The sequence below is a fragment of the Anabrus simplex genome, chromosome X (genome assembly GCF_040414725.1).
Source record: "Anabrus simplex isolate iqAnaSimp1 chromosome X, ASM4041472v1, whole genome shotgun sequence".
In the NCBI taxonomy this organism is placed as follows: Eukaryota; Metazoa; Arthropoda; class Insecta; order Orthoptera; family Tettigoniidae; genus Anabrus; species Anabrus simplex.
Genome location: NC_090279.1, coordinates 185177691 through 185197911, shown reverse-complemented (window position 1 = coordinate 185197911; position 20221 = coordinate 185177691). Strand labels below are relative to the sequence as shown.

At 38.3% G+C, this 20221-nt stretch overlaps 1 protein-coding gene across 3 annotated transcripts in view; it reads right to left on the bottom strand.

Moving 5' to 3' along the window:
* The window catches only part of Sf3b1 (splicing factor 3b subunit 1), a 127614-nt gene that overhangs the window by 54974 nt on the left and 52419 nt on the right, over positions 1-20221 (bottom strand). Inside the window, exon 2 of one of the 3 annotated variants that reach the window (XM_067158904.2) lies at positions 13348-13406. The exons of 1 other annotated variant lie outside the window; for it this stretch is intronic. The gene's annotated coding sequence lies outside the window, so the exon portion shown is untranslated. Of the gene's footprint in view, positions 1-13347; positions 14708-20221 lie in introns of those variants that run through there. One more of the 3 variants, XM_067158903.2, reaches the window with a different exon arrangement.

Genomic DNA, 20221 nt, shown 5'->3' with positions numbered 1-20221 from the left:
TCCAATTGGGTTTATTACTCCCCATGATTCACTAAATACTGCACACAGCAAGTTCATGGTCCTCTCTCCACACTGTGGTATTAACTGCTTTTGAGTGATTTAATAAAATCTGAATCAATTCTGCATCAGGTTGCATTTATTATGAGAAGATAGAAATTTGTGCAGCAAGGTGAAGAGATACAAAACCATTCTCATTTGTTACATGGTGACCAGTTTACATGGCTGGGATATTCAAGAGTCTCCTTACATCAACGTGCATGTAGAATTAAATTCCAATTTTTATTTATTTAAGCAAGTAATTACTAGAAAGGACGGTTACCCATGACAGTTTGTGAGTACAGAAAAAGGTTTAGTTAAATAATATCAGCAAACATTATTACTGTATTTTAGAGAGGTGAACAAGCTTGAATTTACAGCAAATTTTAAGGGCTAAATCGATGGGACATACAGTTTTATGAGGAACCTGAACGGATCTTCCATTCTGGAAGTCTCACAACTGCAAACACTTCAGTAAGAAGGTAGCTATAAAGTCTGAGACACTTCCATTGTACAAAAACACACTAAACATTGACTCGAGAATCTCTTTTCATTAACCAACCAGGAATGAATAATGCCAAGTTTTGCAATCTCTTTAACGATAACTCAATGTGAATAATTAAGCAGCAATCATAAAATTGTAAGACCAGTGTAGAGAGTAAGGTTGCGAGTCAATCGTTTATTATGCAGGACAGACTTTAATAGCTTAGAAAAAAGTTGTGAATAATTACTCTGATTATGATGAACATTAAAAATATTGCTGCCCATTCCTAAACTATTAAGATATTTCTGAAACTTTGTAGAGTACGAGGCAGCTCAGAGTATGGGGACTTTTTTAAACGGGTCTCTCTCAAAAAAATGTCAAATCATTATTTACATAATTTGAGTATTGATGTGTTTCTGGTGCTTCATTATGGTGTCAAAGGATGGATACTAATGGCTTTGCCAAAGAATGACACCACGCCTTTGAAATGTGAATGTATTGTATAATATATATCCCATGGGTAGATCATGTTGCCAATGAAGAAGTGCTCCAACATATCAGTCTTAACAATCCTAGCAAAATACAAGAATGAAGCCTATTTTGGTCGTCTACAGAAATTATACAGTCTGGTACAACTGAGGGCAAGATAGACAGGAAACGTGGTCACGGGTGGGGAAGATTATTCAGTTAGTAGTTCGACATCCACAAAGCAACCTTGACACAGAAAATACAAAATAGGAAATTTACTCCATGGTGGCTACCAAACTTCTAAGAGGAGATGGCATCAGAAGGATAAAAAGAAAAAAACTTGCATAACCTTTCAAACAGAATTTCATGCAAGGTTCATATGATTTTAAAATCTCTATCACTGTACTAAAAGTAAAAGCTGTGTCTCTTATGGTAAAGGGGGCTAACCTGACAGGTACTTCAAAAATAAAACTAGAATATTCCAAAGGATTCCAATCAAAGATTTGTGCTCTCATAATATTCAATTATAATCCCTACTAGATCACCCTGTAGACCCAGTAAAAAAGATTCCTTAAGAAGCTAATGCAACTTTTGATCTGAAATTAAGAATGCCAGATAAATCATGATGCCAACCACTGACTGCAATAATAAATACCATCAATTTTATACAAAGTGGGAGTGAACTCTGTCAAGAAACTTTCAGAGGTTGTTCAGGAATGCAGGCTGAATATTTTGATACAAAAAACCGAAGTTGATGGTGACTCATTAATGAGTAATTGCATTTCTTTTTTCTTCCCTAGACTACTACATTTGTGTTTGCATGGAATTTCTTTTACTTTTTGCACTAAACTACCTTTGCTCACGTTTAATCGATGCAGTATCATCTGACTAAATGCAACGGGGCTTGAACTCAACCATAATGATATAAACACAGTGCTCAACAATAAGTGCAATGGCAATTAGTCAAATGATATAACACGCCAAGTAAACGTGAACAAAGGTAGTTTGATTCAAACAAAAGAAAAATTCCATGTACACAAACACAAAGGCCATAGAGTTTTAAAATAAAAGTGTAATTGCTCAGTAATCAGTCATCAAATACCTTAAGTTCCTTATATCAGGACACTCAGCCAACATCCCTGAACAATCTCTAAAAGTTTCTACGAAGGCACTTCCATCCTGCATAAATAATATGACTAGAAATACTATAATTTTCTACACATTATCAATTTTAGGAGAGGAAATTAAAGTAAAATACTTTTAAAAGTAAACCTTCACATATAATGATGATCTGGTATAATTAAAAATTTGTATGTATAGTTTCTCTGGAGAAGGCAAACCAAACACAGAATTTTAGGAATCTAAGGCAGTTTGCCTTGTTTCACAGGGAATAAACCCCAAAGTATAACATCTAAATTAAAATAATTTCCAGTTAAAGCATCTACTAATCTACTTTGAGTTTCTAAACACTGAAGCAGCTTTCATGGCTATCTACTACATTAAAAGTTTGAAGAGACAAATGTGTAGGAGTGCTCATAATACATATTACACCATTCCACTCATGTGAACAAGGAAATTCCACAATGAACTCTGCATACTTATGAAGAATGATACAGGGAATGCAAGTGTTAACTTAAAATTCATGAGGGTGAAAATCAATCACTTGAGTTAAACTTTAGAGAGGACAAGGGTAAAAAGACAAGTCCACAGTGAAGGCTTTCCAGCATAATAACTTTCGCTGGTCCATTAACATTTAATCTTTTTAAAAGGATCTGTGTTCAATTTAGTTTTGAAACCAGTAACAGTTCTACCAATAACTACATGCCACTGCAACACATTTTTTTTAACAAGTTGTTTTAAGGCGCACCAACACAGATAGGTCTTATGGCAACGATGCGACAGGAAGGGGTTAGGAGTGAGAGGGACGCGGCCGTGGCCTTAATTAAGGTACAGCCCCAGCATTTGCCTGGTGTTAAAATGGGACACCACGGAAAACCATCTTCAGGGCTGCCGACAATCGGGTTTGAACCCACTATCTCCTGAATACTGGCAGCACGTGACTACAGCTATCGAGCTCGGTCACACAGAGGTTTAACAGAAATGGAAACAAGGGAAGTACACTGGAGATGAGATGCTTTTGATGACAGGGAAATTAAATGTATTGCTGTGAATGTATTTAATAGCAGGTTTAGTACAGAACTTTTCCTATAGCTAGGATGCAACTTCTAACTGATTAAAAATAGGGGGTGTAATAGAGGATATTAAAGAGATCATATGAATCAAATGTTCTTGAGCAATATTGCCAACAGCCTGAACAAGAGGGGAAGTCTTACGGTAGTAGTGCTTGTGGGTGAACACTAGTCTGCTAATAAATGTAACTTACTAAAACAAGTCCAAAGATGAACTAAAGCTCGGAGTTCAAAGGTGCACTAAGTTGCTAGGTCATGCAGTAGTTAGGGGTTTACCTTCTATGTTCAAGAAAGCACTATCAAATCCTTGCACAAGACAGCTGACATTAAAGAGCGCTTATCGAGAAAATCAAAGTAGCACATTTATGGTCATGATTAATACTCCCCATAGGAATATACAAAATGCATCCATCGTGGAAACAATTTTTAAAAAAATACCTGTTAAGTTCTTCATCCTGCAGAAACTAATTCTGAATAAATACATTTACAGAGAAAGAAAACAGAGTAACAGAAATATACCTAAAAGAAGAAACAACTTCATTAAAATAAATTTTAAAATATAATTTTAATTATTGTCAACATAGACACCAAACCAATGCCCACCACAATAGTGCAGGTCTGTATGCCTACTAGTTCAGCGGATGATGAGGAAATCAGAAGAATATATGAGGAGATAGAAGATTTAATACAATATGTAAAAGGTGACAAGAATCTAATTGTGATGGGAGACTGGAATGCAGTGGTAGGCCAAGAACGAGAAGGCAATCCAGTAGGAGAATTCGGATTTGGACAAAGGAACGAAAGGGGAAGTCGGCTGGTTGAATTCTCCACTGATCATAATTTAGACCTTGTCAATACTTGGTTCTTTTCTAAAGAACAAGAGAAACAAGGAAATGCCATTTGGTCCTTCTTTCAATGACGGTGAAATCCTGACATTCACCTCCCCGCGGTAGAGAGGGGCAATGACTGCATATAAAAATAATATTTTATATGCAGGCAGCTAACGAATGAAGGGACCGATTATCTCCCGGTATAAGGAGATTCCCTATATCAGGTGCCAACAGTCTCTTTGAGAGTGGATGAGCGGGTATGGGTAAGGGCACTCTATTGTCCCGGGGACAAGAAATTGTTCCCAAAGGCGGAGGAACCAGTTTGGTCAACAGCATTAGGATGCAGAAGGCAACAGGAAACCACTGCATTAAAGATCCTGAGAGATATTCCAATAAATTCACATGGCATGGCTGCAATGTCAAGATCAGAGTGGCCGTGTGGATCGTCTAACTCCGTTTGGAGACGACGTCTTAAGAAGAGAATACTTGGTTTAAACACCACAAACAATGGCTGTATACGTGGACAAGACCTGGAGACACTGGAAGGTATCAAATAGACTTAATTATGATTAGACAGAGATTCAGAAACCAAGTGTTGGATTGGAAACCTTTCCCAGGAGCAGACGTGGACTCTGACCACAACTTGTTGGTCATGAAATGCCATCTGAAGTTGAAGAATGAAGAAAGGAAGGAATGCAAGGAGATAGGATCTAGACAAGTTGAAAGAAAAGTGTGTGACGGACTGTTTCAAAGAACATGTTGCACAAGGACTAAATTAAAAGGCTGAAGGAACCACAATAGAGGAAAAGTGGATAGTCCAGTAGGGCTGCTGAAAGAATGTTAGGAAGGAAAAAAGGATCAACTAAGAATCAGTGGATAACTCAGGAGATATGAGACCTGATGAACGACGAACATACAAGAATGCTAGAAATCAAGGGGGCAGGAAAGAATAATACAGGCGATTAAAGAATGAAGTGGATAAAATGTGCAAGGTAGCTAAGGAAGAATGGCGGAAGGAGAAGTGCAAGGATGTCAAAAGTCGTATGGTCGTAGGAAAGGTAGATGTTGCATACAGGAAAATCAAGGAAACCTTTGGAGAAAGGAAAGCTAGGTGTATGAATATTAAGAGCACAGATGGAAAGCCACTTCTAGCGAAAGAATACAAAGCAAAAAGATGGCAGGAACATATCCAACAGTTGTATCAAGGTAAAGAGGTAGATAATTTAGTTCTGGAACAAGAAGAGGCTGTTGATGCTGATCAAATGGGAGACCCAATTTTGAGGTCAGAGTTTGACAGAGCAGTGAGAGACCTAAATAGGAACAAGGCACCTGGAATTGATGACATTCCCTCCGAATTACTGACTGCCTTAGGAGAAACCAGCATAGAAAGGTTATTCCATTTAATGTGTAAGATGTATGAGACAGAAGTGCCATCTGATTTTTGGCAGAATGTTGTTATACCTTTTCCCAAGAAAGCCGGTGCTGACAAGTGTGAAAACTACCGCACCACTAGTTTAGTATCTCATGCCTGCAAAATTTTACCACGCATTATTTACAGAAGAATGGAAAGACAATTGAAGCCTAGTTGGGAGGTCAATTTGGCTTCAGAAAAATTGTTGTTATACCTATTCCCAAAAAAGCCGGTGCTGACAGGTGTGAAAACTGCCGCACCATTAGTTTAGTATCTCATGCCTGCAAAATTTGAACACGTATTATTTACAGAAGAATGGAAAGACAAGTTGAAGCTGAGTTGGGAGAAGATCAATTTGGCTTCAGAAAAAATGTAGGAACACCTGAAGCAATCCTGACTTCACGTCTGATCTTAGAGGAATGAATTAAGAAGGATAAGCCCATGTACATGGCGTTCGTAGATCTAGAAAAGGCATTCGATAATGTTGATTGGAACAAGCTTTTTAAGTCTGAAGATGATAGGGATCAGATACCGAGAACGAAGAATGATCTACAATCTGTATAAAAATCAGTCTACAGTGATAAGAATCGAGGACTTTGAAAAAGAAGCAGCAATCCAGAAAGGAGTGAGGCAAGGCTGAAGCTTGTCCCCCTCCTTTTCAATGTTTACATAGAACAGGCAGTAAAGGAAATCAAAGGGGAATTTGGCAAGGGAATCACAATCCAAGGAGAGGAAATCAAAACCTTGAGATTTGCCGATGATACTGTTATTTTATCTGAGACTGCAGAAGATCTCGAGAAGCTGTTGAATGGTGTGGACGAAGTCTTGGGTAAGGAGTACAAGATGAAAATAAGTCCAAAACAAAAGTAATGGAGTGCAGTCAAACGAAGACAGGTGATGCAGGAAATATTAGATTAGGAAATTAAGTCTTAAGGTAGATGAATATTGTTACTTGGGTCATAAAATAACTAACTATGGCACAAGTAAAGAGGACATAAAATACAGACTAGCACAAGCAAGGAAGAGCTTTCTTAAGAAATTTGCTCACTTCAAACATTGATATAGGAATTAGAAGTTTCTGAAGAGTTTCATCTGGAGCGTGGCACTGTATGGAAGTGAACCATGGTCGATAACTAGCTCAGAAAGAAAGAGAATAGAAGCTTTCGAAATGTATGTTACAGAAGAAAGCTGAAGGTGGAACGGATAGATCGAATCACGAATGAATAGATACTGAATCTAATTGGTGAGAGATCGATTTGGCTAAATTTATTTCAAACCATTATTCTCGTCATGTATTGAAAAGGTGGTATTAAAATTACTCCTTGTGTAAACTTTGTGATTGCCTAAAATTGACAAGAAGAAGAGATAGAATGATAGGGCACACCTTAAGACACCCAGGACTTGTTCAGTTAGTTTTTGAAGGAAGTGTAGGTAGTAACAACAGTAAGGATAGACCAAGGTATGAATATGACAAGCAGATTAGAGCAGATGTAGGATGCAATAGTTACGTAGAAATGAAAAGGTAGGCACAGGATAGGGTAGCATGGAGGGCTGCTCAAACCAGTCTATGGACTGATGACTCAAACAACAAGAATTTTAATTAAGCTCTTTCTTTTTCAGATATAATTATTTTACTGTAACTATGTTTTCTTTTTCAAGTATTTATAAATTCATTTATTCAAAATTAGTTTCAGCAGACTGAAGTACCTTACAGTTATAAATTAACTGTGTCAAAACTGAAGAGACGGCTTCAAATATCACAAAACATTGTAGAAACAAGAAAGAGCCAATAGATCCTAACAAACGAGACAAGAACACATTTATTCATGGATGTTTCAATGACTGTTGACTTTTGATGATCGTATTTAAGCTAGAATGCACATATAGTCTTCCTGATTGACGTCACAACTTTGTGAAACCTAGAAAGGAGTCAGCCTGACGGGTGCATAATTGACGTTCTTCTCATGTGAGATCTGGCTCTCTCTTGTATTACTATGGTTTCTTATGCTTCAGTGTTGTGTTGTTTTAAAGTTTCTATTTAGTCATGGATACTGAAGTGTTGACAGGTGAGGTACAACATAATCCACCATTATGGGACATTGGAGATGTTGATTACAAAGTCAATTGAGAAACACTTCAAAGGATCCTCTCGTATAGATGTCAATGACGACTCACAGTGTTTATGTGATGAACCCAACATTTTCTCTTCTTCTTTGCATTTAAATACACATTAAAAAAAAGAGAGGCAAACACTATACTTTCTTCAGTCTTCACCGCAAAAAGACCCTATGCATCACATTCTGCGCACACAATGTCCTCAATGTCTGGCACAAGACAAGCACATTATAACTGATGTACTCTGTGAGTTGACGAGTCCCCCAGCCTAACCCTCCACAGTTAAAAAGGTAGTACCCACATGGAATTATTTTTATTAATCGTCATTTCCCCCTATCCAGTTCCAGGTGGGTTGGGGGCTTTTATAATATTTCTCCACCTTTCTCCAGCCCTCCACCATTCTTCTTCTATAATTCTGTTCCATTCCAGGTTCGTTCTTATGCCGGCCTTGATCAAGTCTATTCGTCTTGCACTCTTCCCCTCAAACTTGGTCTGTATCATCTACTTCAGTATTCTTCCCTCCTCCATTCTCTTTACATGTTCAACCCATATCGGTCTTTTCATCTCAATTCTGTCATTCAACTTTTCTACTCCAATTTCCTTCCTGACATCTTGATTTCTCATCACATTTCCTATCATGCTGCTTATTTCACTAGCTTGAATTTTACTCTCCTCTCTTCTTGTCACTGCCCAGCTCTGCAATGCACATGTCAATACAGGTGTACAGGACAGTTTGTACAACACTTAATCACACTTCCTTGGTACCTCCTCCTTCCAAACTAGATTCTGTACAAACCAGTAGAATGCACCTCTATACTGATCTCCATATCCAGCCTTGGATTTGGCAATAGCTCGCTTCCTAAGTATTTGAAGCTGTCTACAATTTCAAGGTTCTGACCTCCAATATTTACGATACCTTTCCTTACTCTGTCCCCTTTTGGTATCCTCTCCACACTGAGTTTCATAATTTTTTCATTCAGTATATCCAATTGTTCTTGTAATTCTTTAGAGTCCATGTCCACCTCTGTAGCATAATGGTTAGTGCTATTAGCTGCCGTACTCGTTGGTCCGATTTTGATTCCCGGTACTGCCAGAAATTTAAGATGGACAGGAAGGCTGGTATGTAGTTAAAATGGTTTAAGCAGATCACCTCCACGTAGGGTGTCCCTAAGAAAGAGCTGCACCACCTCGCAACGAGGACACAAATTTACATTTTACAGTATCCTTTCCCCACACCACTATATCATAAGCAAGTAACTTTCACCAAATACCTCTCTTGACTCCTTTCATTACTACCAAAATTCAATTATGGATATCTTCTATTCCCCTAAACATATTCATCAACGAACAACAACTCAATAAAAGCCCCTGACTTCCCCACATGAAAAGCCATGATGAGTGAGGAGTCACTTAGTCGAGTAAGTTTCACAGCCCTTTAACAGTTGGCAGTCATGAGACAAAGAGGTGCTGTAATTGTATCCAAGAAAGGTTCTTGGGCAAAGAAGATTAGTACTAAACAACTGCACCACAGTACTGGCAAAGCAACTACAGATGGCACTATTAATCAAAGCAAACCTATTCAGACTTTCAACTTTACAAAGTTCCCACTCAAAGAGCTATACTAATTTTTCCTGATGTGATAACCTGCTATTTCCTTGCTGTTAAGAAAACAGAAGGGATGTAAGATGAAATTTTCAATCTTATTCTTTGTCTTTACATTCACTGATACTTTACAAATATATGTTGACATATCCCCATTTTAACATATTTAGAGTATATACTTTGAACAAGCAGGTCATAAAGGGTTATCCCCTTAGGTAAGCAGAATTATGTAAACCTGTTTGATAAAAATGAACAGGGGACGACCGATTTATATACACAAGGCTGCCAACTATATACACATCATCCGTGTTCATCATTTGATCCTTGCCTGTGCATGTTACTCTTGAACATTATTCCCTTACCAAGCTTGGCTATGATGGATATGTTCTTTTTGATCTATTTAAGATATTTTTAAAAATAATAGCTCAATTTTCTATTAATCCTCAATTTCTAAGCTATGGTTTCCTTTAGTCACAGTTTTTACAGAGTTCTCCTGAAATTATTATAATTAGGCCTTCAGTCGTGTGGTTTTGTTCAAATACCAGTGTGAACACCTATTATATTCAATATTAAAGCAATGGACGTGAAGGCCCTTGAACAAGTAGGAAGCAAAGGCTCCCACTTTCTGTAACTTCGACGCTCGGTTGCCGTTTCGCCCAGGAATTAATCTGGTACCTATTTTTTTTGTGCAGGTTGAGTGAACTCAAGGGCCATGTTCCTCTCCATAAGAAGTCCCGTTTCAGTTTGCAGTTTTTTTTTTTAATTTCTAACATGGAATCAAACCCACATCCTTCCACATGAAATGAACATACTCTGCTGTTATAGCTAGGCTGCGACATGTTTAAAATTTAATGTTTCTTCAGAAACAAAATGTCAAAATCGTAAAGCTCTAACTTCCATATATAAGTTTAAGCAAGACCTGGTCTATATGAGTCCTGCCACTCCTCTACAACCTTGACCTAAGCAATATATCATTAAAAAATAAAGTTTCCAGAAGGGAACTGTACTTTAATTTCATTGAATGCAAGTAATAAATTATTCATGCTCTTTATGCTTTTTCAATCATGAAATTACCAGCCTAGCTGCCAACTTTTAGAAATCAAAAATGGGAAGATTTTTTTAATTCTTGGATTTCATCACATATATTGTGCCACAGTCTAAGTGAAAAAAGGACAGGATAAAAGGCATACACATCTACAGTTACAATGTAAACTGACCATTAAATTTAAAATCTTAAACTAAAAAAAAACATCGAAATGGTTGCAAGAAAATACTGTACCTATTCACTGTCATTTATGACGCATACATACGAACACGACACATACATACAGTCGAACCTCCATTACTTGAATTTTCAGTATCTCAAAGTAACTTAAATTTTCTGAAAGTTTGTCCTATTCTTTGTGTGTATTTATTTCTCCATTACTTGAAATTCGGTCACACGAATTTCTCGAAGCAAACATTTCCTCCCTTGAAGCAAAAGATACTCTGTAACTCAAATTTTATGCAACATTAACTGTGCAATATGGCACTTGTGGTTTCTGAGGGACAATTAACAAATAAAGAAAGGGTTACAGTGAAGCTGGGAACTAATATGACGGGTCATAAATTTCATGTTGTTGGTCCGTATTGAACTGAGAATAACATATGAGTAACAACACAGTAAAGGTTTCCACCTATTCAATACAAAATATATTCACAATATTTTAAAATTACATGGAATATATGGAAACCTTTACTGTGTTGTTACTCATATGTTAATATGACGGAAACCGAAAAAGTTGAACTTCTAGTGATCGGAAAATCGGCAAGGCTTCGCTGTTTCACTGGTGTCAATTAATTACAGATCAGATGTAAGGCTTTTCAGGCGTTTGCTCTATTAACCAGCGTTTCGTCTTAGGTCTGACAATAGACTCATCAAGTGGGATGTGTCAGACCCTACCCACTGATGCTGGGGTGTATGCTGGTGAACTTATCAGAAGCCCATTATAAGAGGCACAGTCTGATAACTGCATATGGAAGATAAATCTCCACAATGGAATTATTGCCCGCCTAGCAATTCCGAATGGAGAATTCTAAGTTCCCATGGAGGGGATTAGATATTTTTCACCAATAGAGCATGTCAAAAACAGATCAGATGTAAGGCTTTTCAGGCATTTGCTCTATTAACCAGCGTTTTGTCTTAGGTCTGACACTAGACTCATCAGAGTAGGATGTGTCAGACCCTACCCTCTGACACTGGGGTGTATGCAGGTGAACTTATCAGAAGCCCATTATAAGAGGCACAGTCTGATAACTGCATACGGGAGATAAATCTCCACAATGGAATTATTGCCCGCCTAGCAATTCCGAATGGAAAATTCTAAGTTCCTATGGAGGGGATTAGATATAGATATAGGTGGTTTGAGATATCGAGGTTCCACTGTATTTATATCACACCGGCATACGCAACGAAACGCATAATAGTTTTGTTTATTAGACTGTAAAATGAACGAAAATTTAATTTTATAGGTGTCTCTGAACACTTGGAGATAACGTGTTATGTTTTTTTGGCCATAACGTGAAGAGAAAATACCAGAAACTGTCACAGACACAACTCTCTGAAATACATTCAACTCATTAAAATTATGAAGTAAGAATGAACAAAAATACACTGAAATACGCGAAACTACCACATACAAAGCAGATCGGTACGCCTCATACATTATTAACATACGACTATGACACGGGGAAAAGCACAGAACCGCTAGGAAAAACATGTGGCCTACAACTTCAACGAAATAATGCACAGAACTGATGTTAATAGTGCATGAACCACACAATAAGACACTCATTCTTTCGTCCCGATTGAGTCTCTAGCGCGCACTAGCCTCTCTTGCTTGTAGGAAGATTGCCGTCCTGAATCCCCAGCTGAAAAGCACACGTGCTGCTGTAGCGAGCAGGAAACACGATTGACACGAATGCGATGGATGATACACTCGGGAAATAAAGCATCAAATAAATACGCTTGAAAATGAGGTTGGGTGAATTACACAAGCACATAAGAAATTATCCTCAACCTAGGGGAAGAGTATTGACCGTACTGGAGGTTATATTGGTAAAAAAAATAGGAAGAAATAGAAATACATCGGAAAATCGGAAGACGAGTTAAAAAACGGAAGTTTCTGGGTAAATCGGAAGGGTTGGCAGGTATGTACCAATGTTTTTCCCATGTGGCAGTGAGCTCATTAGTTGGGCTGTGACATCTTTCCAAAACACTGACTGATAGTGCATCGTATTGAGATACCCACTGAAAGCCTCCTTTGTAGGGCAATACAGTGACAGTGCACTAGGGATGATCTGTATCTCTTCCTGTCACACTGGGGCAAAATGCTTGTAATTTCACCCTTGAAATGATCTAAAGAGCTTGAATACTTTTATATAATTTAATATATTTATGCTATTTTGTACTTCTATAAAAATAAACGGAATTATACTTGTGTATGCAGATTCTTCCCAAGTCAATGACTGACATGGATTTTATGTTAAACTTTATTAAGATTGGTCAATACAGATTGATATAACTTTTTCTTCTTCTGCTAGCCCTGCAGTCTAGGAGTAACGAGCCTGTCTCTTACGAGAAGCCCCCAGCTTTGATTCCCAGCCAGGTCAGGGAATTACCTGGATCTGAGGGCTGCTTCAGAGACTACTCAGCATATATTACAACAACCGAGGACCTACATGATAGAGACAGGGGACTCTGTCTACAAAGTCAAGAGGTTTAGTCCTGCTCATGTGTCACCTATTAATCTGCAGGCCTTCACACTGAGCAGCGCTCGCTAGGTAGGCCAAGGCCAATTAGAGCTGTAGCATAAAGGGTTTAGGGTTTGGTTTTGGTTGTTTCTTCTTCTATAATAAGAAGCAGCAAAGCTGATTATGCTTGTGCTTGCAGAATCTTCCTGAATCAATGACCAAAATGAGCTTCAAAACATTTCCAAAATGAGAGGTTAAACACATTATCTTTGTAAATCAAGATGAACACTCAGAAGGAAAGAAAAAAAGGCAGCTTCACTTGTGTGGACTTGTTCTAACTGGGGAGGGGGGAGTCTCTTCTGAACACTGCTCTGAACACATTCACCCTGCTGGCAACGCTCCCAGGTCTGTGCGAGCGGGCGGACAGACGTGTGAGCGGCGAGCAAAGGCAAATGCTACAACTTCCACTATGATACGTACATGACCGGTTCTTCAGCCTCGGGTACTCTGTTCTCTTGAAGCTGCCATTTACTAGTGACCTAGAAAAAAGCTGGGGTCATTAATAATTTTCTGTTAGCTCTCTCTCACACACACACACTCAAGGGATGATACTGTTAGCGAGACTTGGTGGGCGTGCACTTTAATTACTTTGACAAAGTTACGATGGCTGGCAATCTCAGTTGGAACGCATTACACACTAACATTCTGCAGAAATGAGGTTCATCCTAGCAGTAGTTAAATTCCTTTATACATTATATCACAAAAACGTTTCTGGAACATGTACAGATGTAAGAAGAGATTTTAGTAACTCTTGCTGTACTGGCGACTGTTCATACTACAATAATTATCATATTGGTAAATAAAATAATTTTTTTGCTAGTGGCTTTACGTTGCACCGTCACAGATAGGTCTTATGGCGACGAGGGGTTTAGGAAAGGCTCAGGAGTTTGAAGGAAGTGGCCGTGGCCTTAATTAAGGTACAGCCCCAGCATTTGCCTGGTGTGAAAATGGGAAACCACAGAAAACCATCTTCAGGGCTGCTGACAGTGGGATTCGAACCCACTATCTCCCGGATGTAAGCTCACAGCAAATGAAATAATATCCACGTTGCCAAATAAGATTACTTTCCATGCAGTGATCACGACAAATTATTCTGATTTTTTAACAGAGAATACATCTATAGTTTAGGAACCATAATTCGGCCAGAGAACATAACAAAACTTTCACAGTTTAAAAATTAAAGTACTTTCTCAAAACACGTCCGGCAACAGTGTTCAATATGCCACAGCCATGAGGAAGGAGGTGGTGATTATTGTTTTAAGCGGAAGTACAAGTAAGCAGCCATCCTATATGTAGTTCACAACAAGTGTCTCACCTCAATGTGGTGTTACTGGGTGATGCAATTGCCCTGCCATCTTGTGGTGCTACAAGCGCGGTGCCACATGGCTAACGATTAGTGTAGCTTTGGACTTCAGCATTTTAACACGTTGTATAAGGTGACGTTTGATTCAACACTGTGAATTCTACAAGCATACAGCAAAAGGTTGCTAGATATATGGACAAATTGTTTCAAAATGAATGAAAACACTTTCGAGAAGATAGAATAGTTTGTCAAAATGTTTTTAAAAGTCCAAAATCACGAATGCTGAGCGACTGAAACCTTAATAGGAGCGTCTGAATTTAAGGTGGCCGAGTGTCATGAGGTGCGCTCCACGCTACTCGAGCATCAGACGAGCTCATCTACCGTCCCAGTAGTGAAAAATAATTTGGAACTCATAAGTGTGGATACTGATCACCTTTCTCTTGAATTGGAAAGGAACAAACAAGTGCCAAACAAGTGTATATGATTTGTCTTCAAGATGTGCAATTTGTTTAGAATAAGACACAAAATGTGAAAAAACAAAAAACAAAACAAAAAAACAGTATTGGAAATCCATACTGACTAGATAGTTTGTTTCACTAAAACTTATCATGCAGTAAGTATTCAATGCCAAAACTTGCAGCTGTGATCCCGACATAGTCGTCAGTTTTTAAAATAATTGAAAAAATAGATTCTTGTTGTATATTTCTAGATTTAGGCTTTGAAATATTAGAAAAATTTGAGCTCCTATCATCAAGGTAAATGAGCACCTTGTACTAGCTCCATTTTCAATAAATAATAACGGCTCTGCTTCAACAAATATATTAATTCGGCCATATTTGTGACGTATACTGGTCCATATTGACTACTTACTGTTAATCTCAATCCTGTGAACCAGGAATTTAATTGGAATCTGCCTCGTCAATACTGAAGATACTATAATAAAACAAACCCGTTTATTTTGTAATACATGTCCTTACGTACATGTTTTGAGAACCAATCATTCTCTTCTTCATATGAAGTGAGGGCATGGTGATTCGTCTGTCAGATGGCGACGTTAAGCCTTGAACAAACCTCCTGGTGTTATTCGCCAGAAGTAGGCTACGTGGCGACACCAAGCTCTCCCTCTCTCAGCCTCGTTATCATCATCTCACATCCAGACGCGCAGGTCGCTCATGGGCGACAACTAGAGAGACATGCACCAGGTCACTCTGGAGGCCACACGACATCAATCAAAAACATAGGGTTGGTCTATTCCACGGCTGAGTATTACTCCTGAATCTGGTTGAATAGTAAACACACGATACAGTCGTTACTCAAACCATGTGGATCATCAGTGGTGTAGAAGTCACATTGAACCTCCATGGACATGCAGACAACATAATTGATCTGAGTATTCAGCAAAATTTCCCTGAATCTGCTCCTCTCAATCCACAGGGATATAGCAGTCATGGCCACTTTTGGTGGAAACAGCCCAAAAGCTTATCTCAAAGGCTGGAATGAAGGATTGGCACTCAGATGGCTTGATGCTGCTTTTCTTGATTGGTAGCCCTTGTTCAACACTATGCGCCCGCCGGTAGTAATATTACTACCACACGGCGTGCGCCTGAGTGCCGCTGTTAGTAATACTACTACCATGATCTTTGAAATTCAGCCACTCGAAAGCTATTCATGTTATCGAATTAGTTTTTGCTTTGACGTGTTGTCGATTTCCTTTACTATCGTTAGGTGGTGTTGTCGATCGATAGTGATCGGTGGTGCAACTTAGGGACGATGTTTCGTAGCCACGTGCGCTCAGATCTTATGTAATTGCTGACATACGTACTCCTCGCACGCTCCGGTTAGATAAGCTCAAATTTATCTGCGTGTGTTCTAATGATAGACTATATGACTTCACAGATTTAGAATGAAAGTGTAATGAGGCAACAGGCTGCAATCATCTCTCAAGTAGTCGATTTATACTGTATAATTATTAAGATCTGGATCCTGGACCTTGTACAAATAAAGGAAATCCTACGCGTGCATACAGCCCACGGATAAGTGAACAGATTATTACGGAACTTGTGAACGATTCAGATTCTGATCTGTATGAAAGTGATCGTGAAGAAGAAAATGAAAGTATAAAAGTCCCTTAGGATGCTGAATCATCAGATATATCACCAGAAGAACCAATCGCAAAAAGACGAAGGGAGGTGAGAAGCACGGGAGCACAATGGAAACAAGATATTCCTCTTGTGAACAGGCCTGCAGGAAGGTTAGTAGGTAGAGATCATTTTTCACACAGAATACCTGCAGTAGGCGTGAAGAATGAAGGACACGCACAACGTACGTGCAAGGTTTGCTACGACAAGTCCAAACATAACACCGGTCGTGCTGTGAAGAAAATGACAACCATATATTGTTGTAAATGTGACATAGGTCTTTGCATAGGAGAATGTTTTGAGTGATACCATACCAAAGCTATGTATTGGGAATAACAATGTGTAATTCTGTTATTCAGTGACTAAAATCTACCAAACTTTTCTAGTGAATTAGAAATTCAAGTGCGTGAACAAGGATATCAGAATGGACCAATATTTTAGCCTAAGTTTCTTTCCAATGCTGAAGGTAAGCATTTTTTATTTGCTTTCGTGGGATAGCCCACTCTTTGCACAATATGTATATAAATTTGTTAATTTATAATGTGAAAACTGACAGAACTGTGATTTTTTTTCCGAGAGTTTAAATTACGCCAGCACAGGGTAGGGACGCCATCATGAAACGTCCGGCCTCATAGTGTTAATAAGAATTCCCCTTCGAGTTCTGATCTCCCACAAAAGACTTAGGTTCTGCACAATCGAGTTAGAACAGGGCATGGAAAATGCAGCTCTCTACTCCGAAAGTGTTGTTTGCAACCAGCCACCATCCCTGTACTTTGACTGTCGAGAGCTGAACCTGACTGTTCAGCACATTACTTCTGAGTGAGTCAAGGGAATAATCAACAGATCTATTGGGGATTTTTTCAATTTACATGATGAGGACCGACGGTGGCTAGCATGGCTCGACATAGCTTTGTAAGTTTTCATCTTATGATCCCTCACTTTCACTGCACACTGTACGTAAGTCTTATTCATATTTGTTTAATAATCTGAATGTATGCCATCAATACATAACAATGTTTCATAATGGTACCTATTTACAGTTACACGATTAATATCTTGTAAATTTCAACTCTAAATCCTTCATCATATGGTCAAAATTTCAGAGCATCCGAGATGACCATGGAGATCAGCTGTCACTACTGGTGAGGGAGTAATTATCCCTTTATACCAATTTACTACTACCTTCGTGAGTAGCCTCGCGAACGTTTGGCAAATCCTCAGGCTCCAGCCAGCAGTTTGCACTGCAGGGGGAGCAATCACCTCTCTATACCAAACCCCTACCATATTCGTGAGCAGCCTCGTGGATTTCTGGTAACCGTCGAATAGCGGGTTAATACCACGAGCCTCTGTGCAGTGATCACTGTGGGGAGGGCCCACTATTCCATTAACTTACTGGTTAACTTAACTTGTGTTTTTGTTATTCAAGTACTCTTTATCTATTAAGATGCTTGTTACTATCACACTATTATTTTATCTAGGGTATAGTTGAAGATGTTCGCCTACGTTGGGCAACGTTATTTCTCTCCATTAAGGATCATTACGGTAGGAAATACTGTAGATCCAGTGGGAAATAATAATTATAAGAAAGAATACAGATCAGCTGTCTCTCCACATTCTAGTACTAGTCCTAGTCTTGTCTCTTTGTCACAGAGTCGTCTTCTGAACCTAATAAAAATCAATTTGTGAGGCCACGGTAATATATTGTTTTCATGTTTTCTACAGCCTTTTCTGTCCTTCAGCCTCAAACCTCATTTTTAAAGAAGGTAGAATGCTTCCATATCTTCCTAGTTAAAAGCAGGTGAGAGTCACATTGTTGGCCTTGACAAAAACGTTCACTACACTACAATTAATGGTGGAAATATTAACAAAGTTGAACAAGGGACCAACATTATACTGTTTTCAGAAATGAATTTAGAAAAAGGCAAGAAACTGAAAACTCAAAATCCACAGTAACTAAAGTTTACAGGAAGCAATAACAATGTTATTGGCACTAAATCCCAGTAGTTTTGTTTACCGCACAATTTCTGGAGATGCCACTGAACACACTGAAGCCCACGTCAAGACTATTCTTGGGTCGTGTGAAACATTCACGCATCCCATACCTGGCTATAGGTTAGGAAAACATTTCCTGAGCCAGTTAAAAGTTTTCAGTTGCTTATTAACAGCCTAATCTTCATGTTCTTAACCCTCTTGTACTCAGCGCACTGATGTTATGGTGACGACACGCTATGTTGTATTCAGCTGTTTCAGTAATTTATGGTACTGATAGATGGCAACAGAGAATTGTGACTAAAGTATTAGCTTGCATTTTACTCAACAGATCAATCAATCAGTCCAACAAAATACTTTTATTTTCGATAAATCAATTCTGCTGATCGAGAATGTTTGTGCTGTGATGCTTTGAAGCTGTCAGTGAAATGATCAGTTTCTTTTGCTTGGCTTATGAACATAATTTGTTTTTGTAATAAGTTTACTGCTTCATTGGTATTTCACATATTAGTGGGTTATTCCTTGAATCATAATTTTATATAGATAAGGTATTCAAATTCAAACCCCCAACAATTACACTCTTGTTAAAACGAGTTGTAGACAATGGAATCTCTGCACTAAAATGTTCCTTTAGACATGTCAGTAATGAGTACAAACAATTCCTTGCGATTTGAGTGTACAGAAATTACAATTCATCATCATGGCAGTTAATGGCCAACGGCAACGTGAAACGTGAATGGCAACATTTCCACCAGAAAATAAGCTGGCCTGAAAGAAAAATGTAAAAAGTAAGTGAAAAGGCAGAAGTGGAAATGTTGGGGTTAGACTTCGAACGCCTGATACTTTTATTATTCTTTTCCTGCGTGTGCTTTCTTTCAATGGCTAGACCAATTTCAGGACAGAATGATTCTGAAGTGCTTGAATATTCAGACATTTTAGATAGTAATAGTGACTTAACTGCCAAGAGTTACTCTGTTATGTGGAAAGCAATGACTACTCCTGAAGACACCCCTGTAGTTACGGCTGCTCACAGTATATCTGACAGTGAAGACGAGATGAATGAAAGTGACGTGTGCAGTGAATAACTAAGTATCATACTTTAAGACTGAATTCCAGCACACAAATCACACTGATATAAAATTATCCAGAATTAAAATTTCTCTCTTTCAGGTTTAACAGCCACGAGGTCTCATAAAATAATGTATGACATTTCTGTAGTAAACTGATTTTTAGTTTTCAAAATTAGTACCTTTCTTTTTTCACGTTACAAGTATGCCCAAGATATCTTTTTTTTTATATCAGAGATATTCTTTTTCATATGAATTTGTGTTAAATTGTTTATGTGTAGATTTGTTAATATTTTGGATGCAGAATCACAGAAATTAGTATGAACTGCTTTGAACAGACCCCTGCAAATAAGCCGAGGTGCAAACGTTTCACTTCTATTCTTCTGTCGGTAGCACACAGTACATTATACTGTACACCTCCAAACCCATTAAACGTAGTCTTCATGATTAATAAACTGCATGTTTTTTCTATTCGTTTAGAAATCTGGAATGGTTCATTCTTTGTATGTCAAACTTAACATTCAATAGAACCACATATCTGAGATAGAGAAGAAAAAGTGAACATTAAACAGCACAGGAAACAATAAAACAGGGTTCCAACTGAGAAATTCAGCGTTATCCAAATCTACTTCAAAAGTAGAGAAAAAGAAAAAAGGGGAATGTAATAACATTTCTGTTCAATTCTTTTTTTTTCTTTAAATTATTCCTTCTACTTAGTGAGCAACCAGGCTTGAAACTCCCAGATCCTGTAGAAGATCCAAGAGACTGCGTTGTCAGAAATCCTTGGAGGGGAAAAA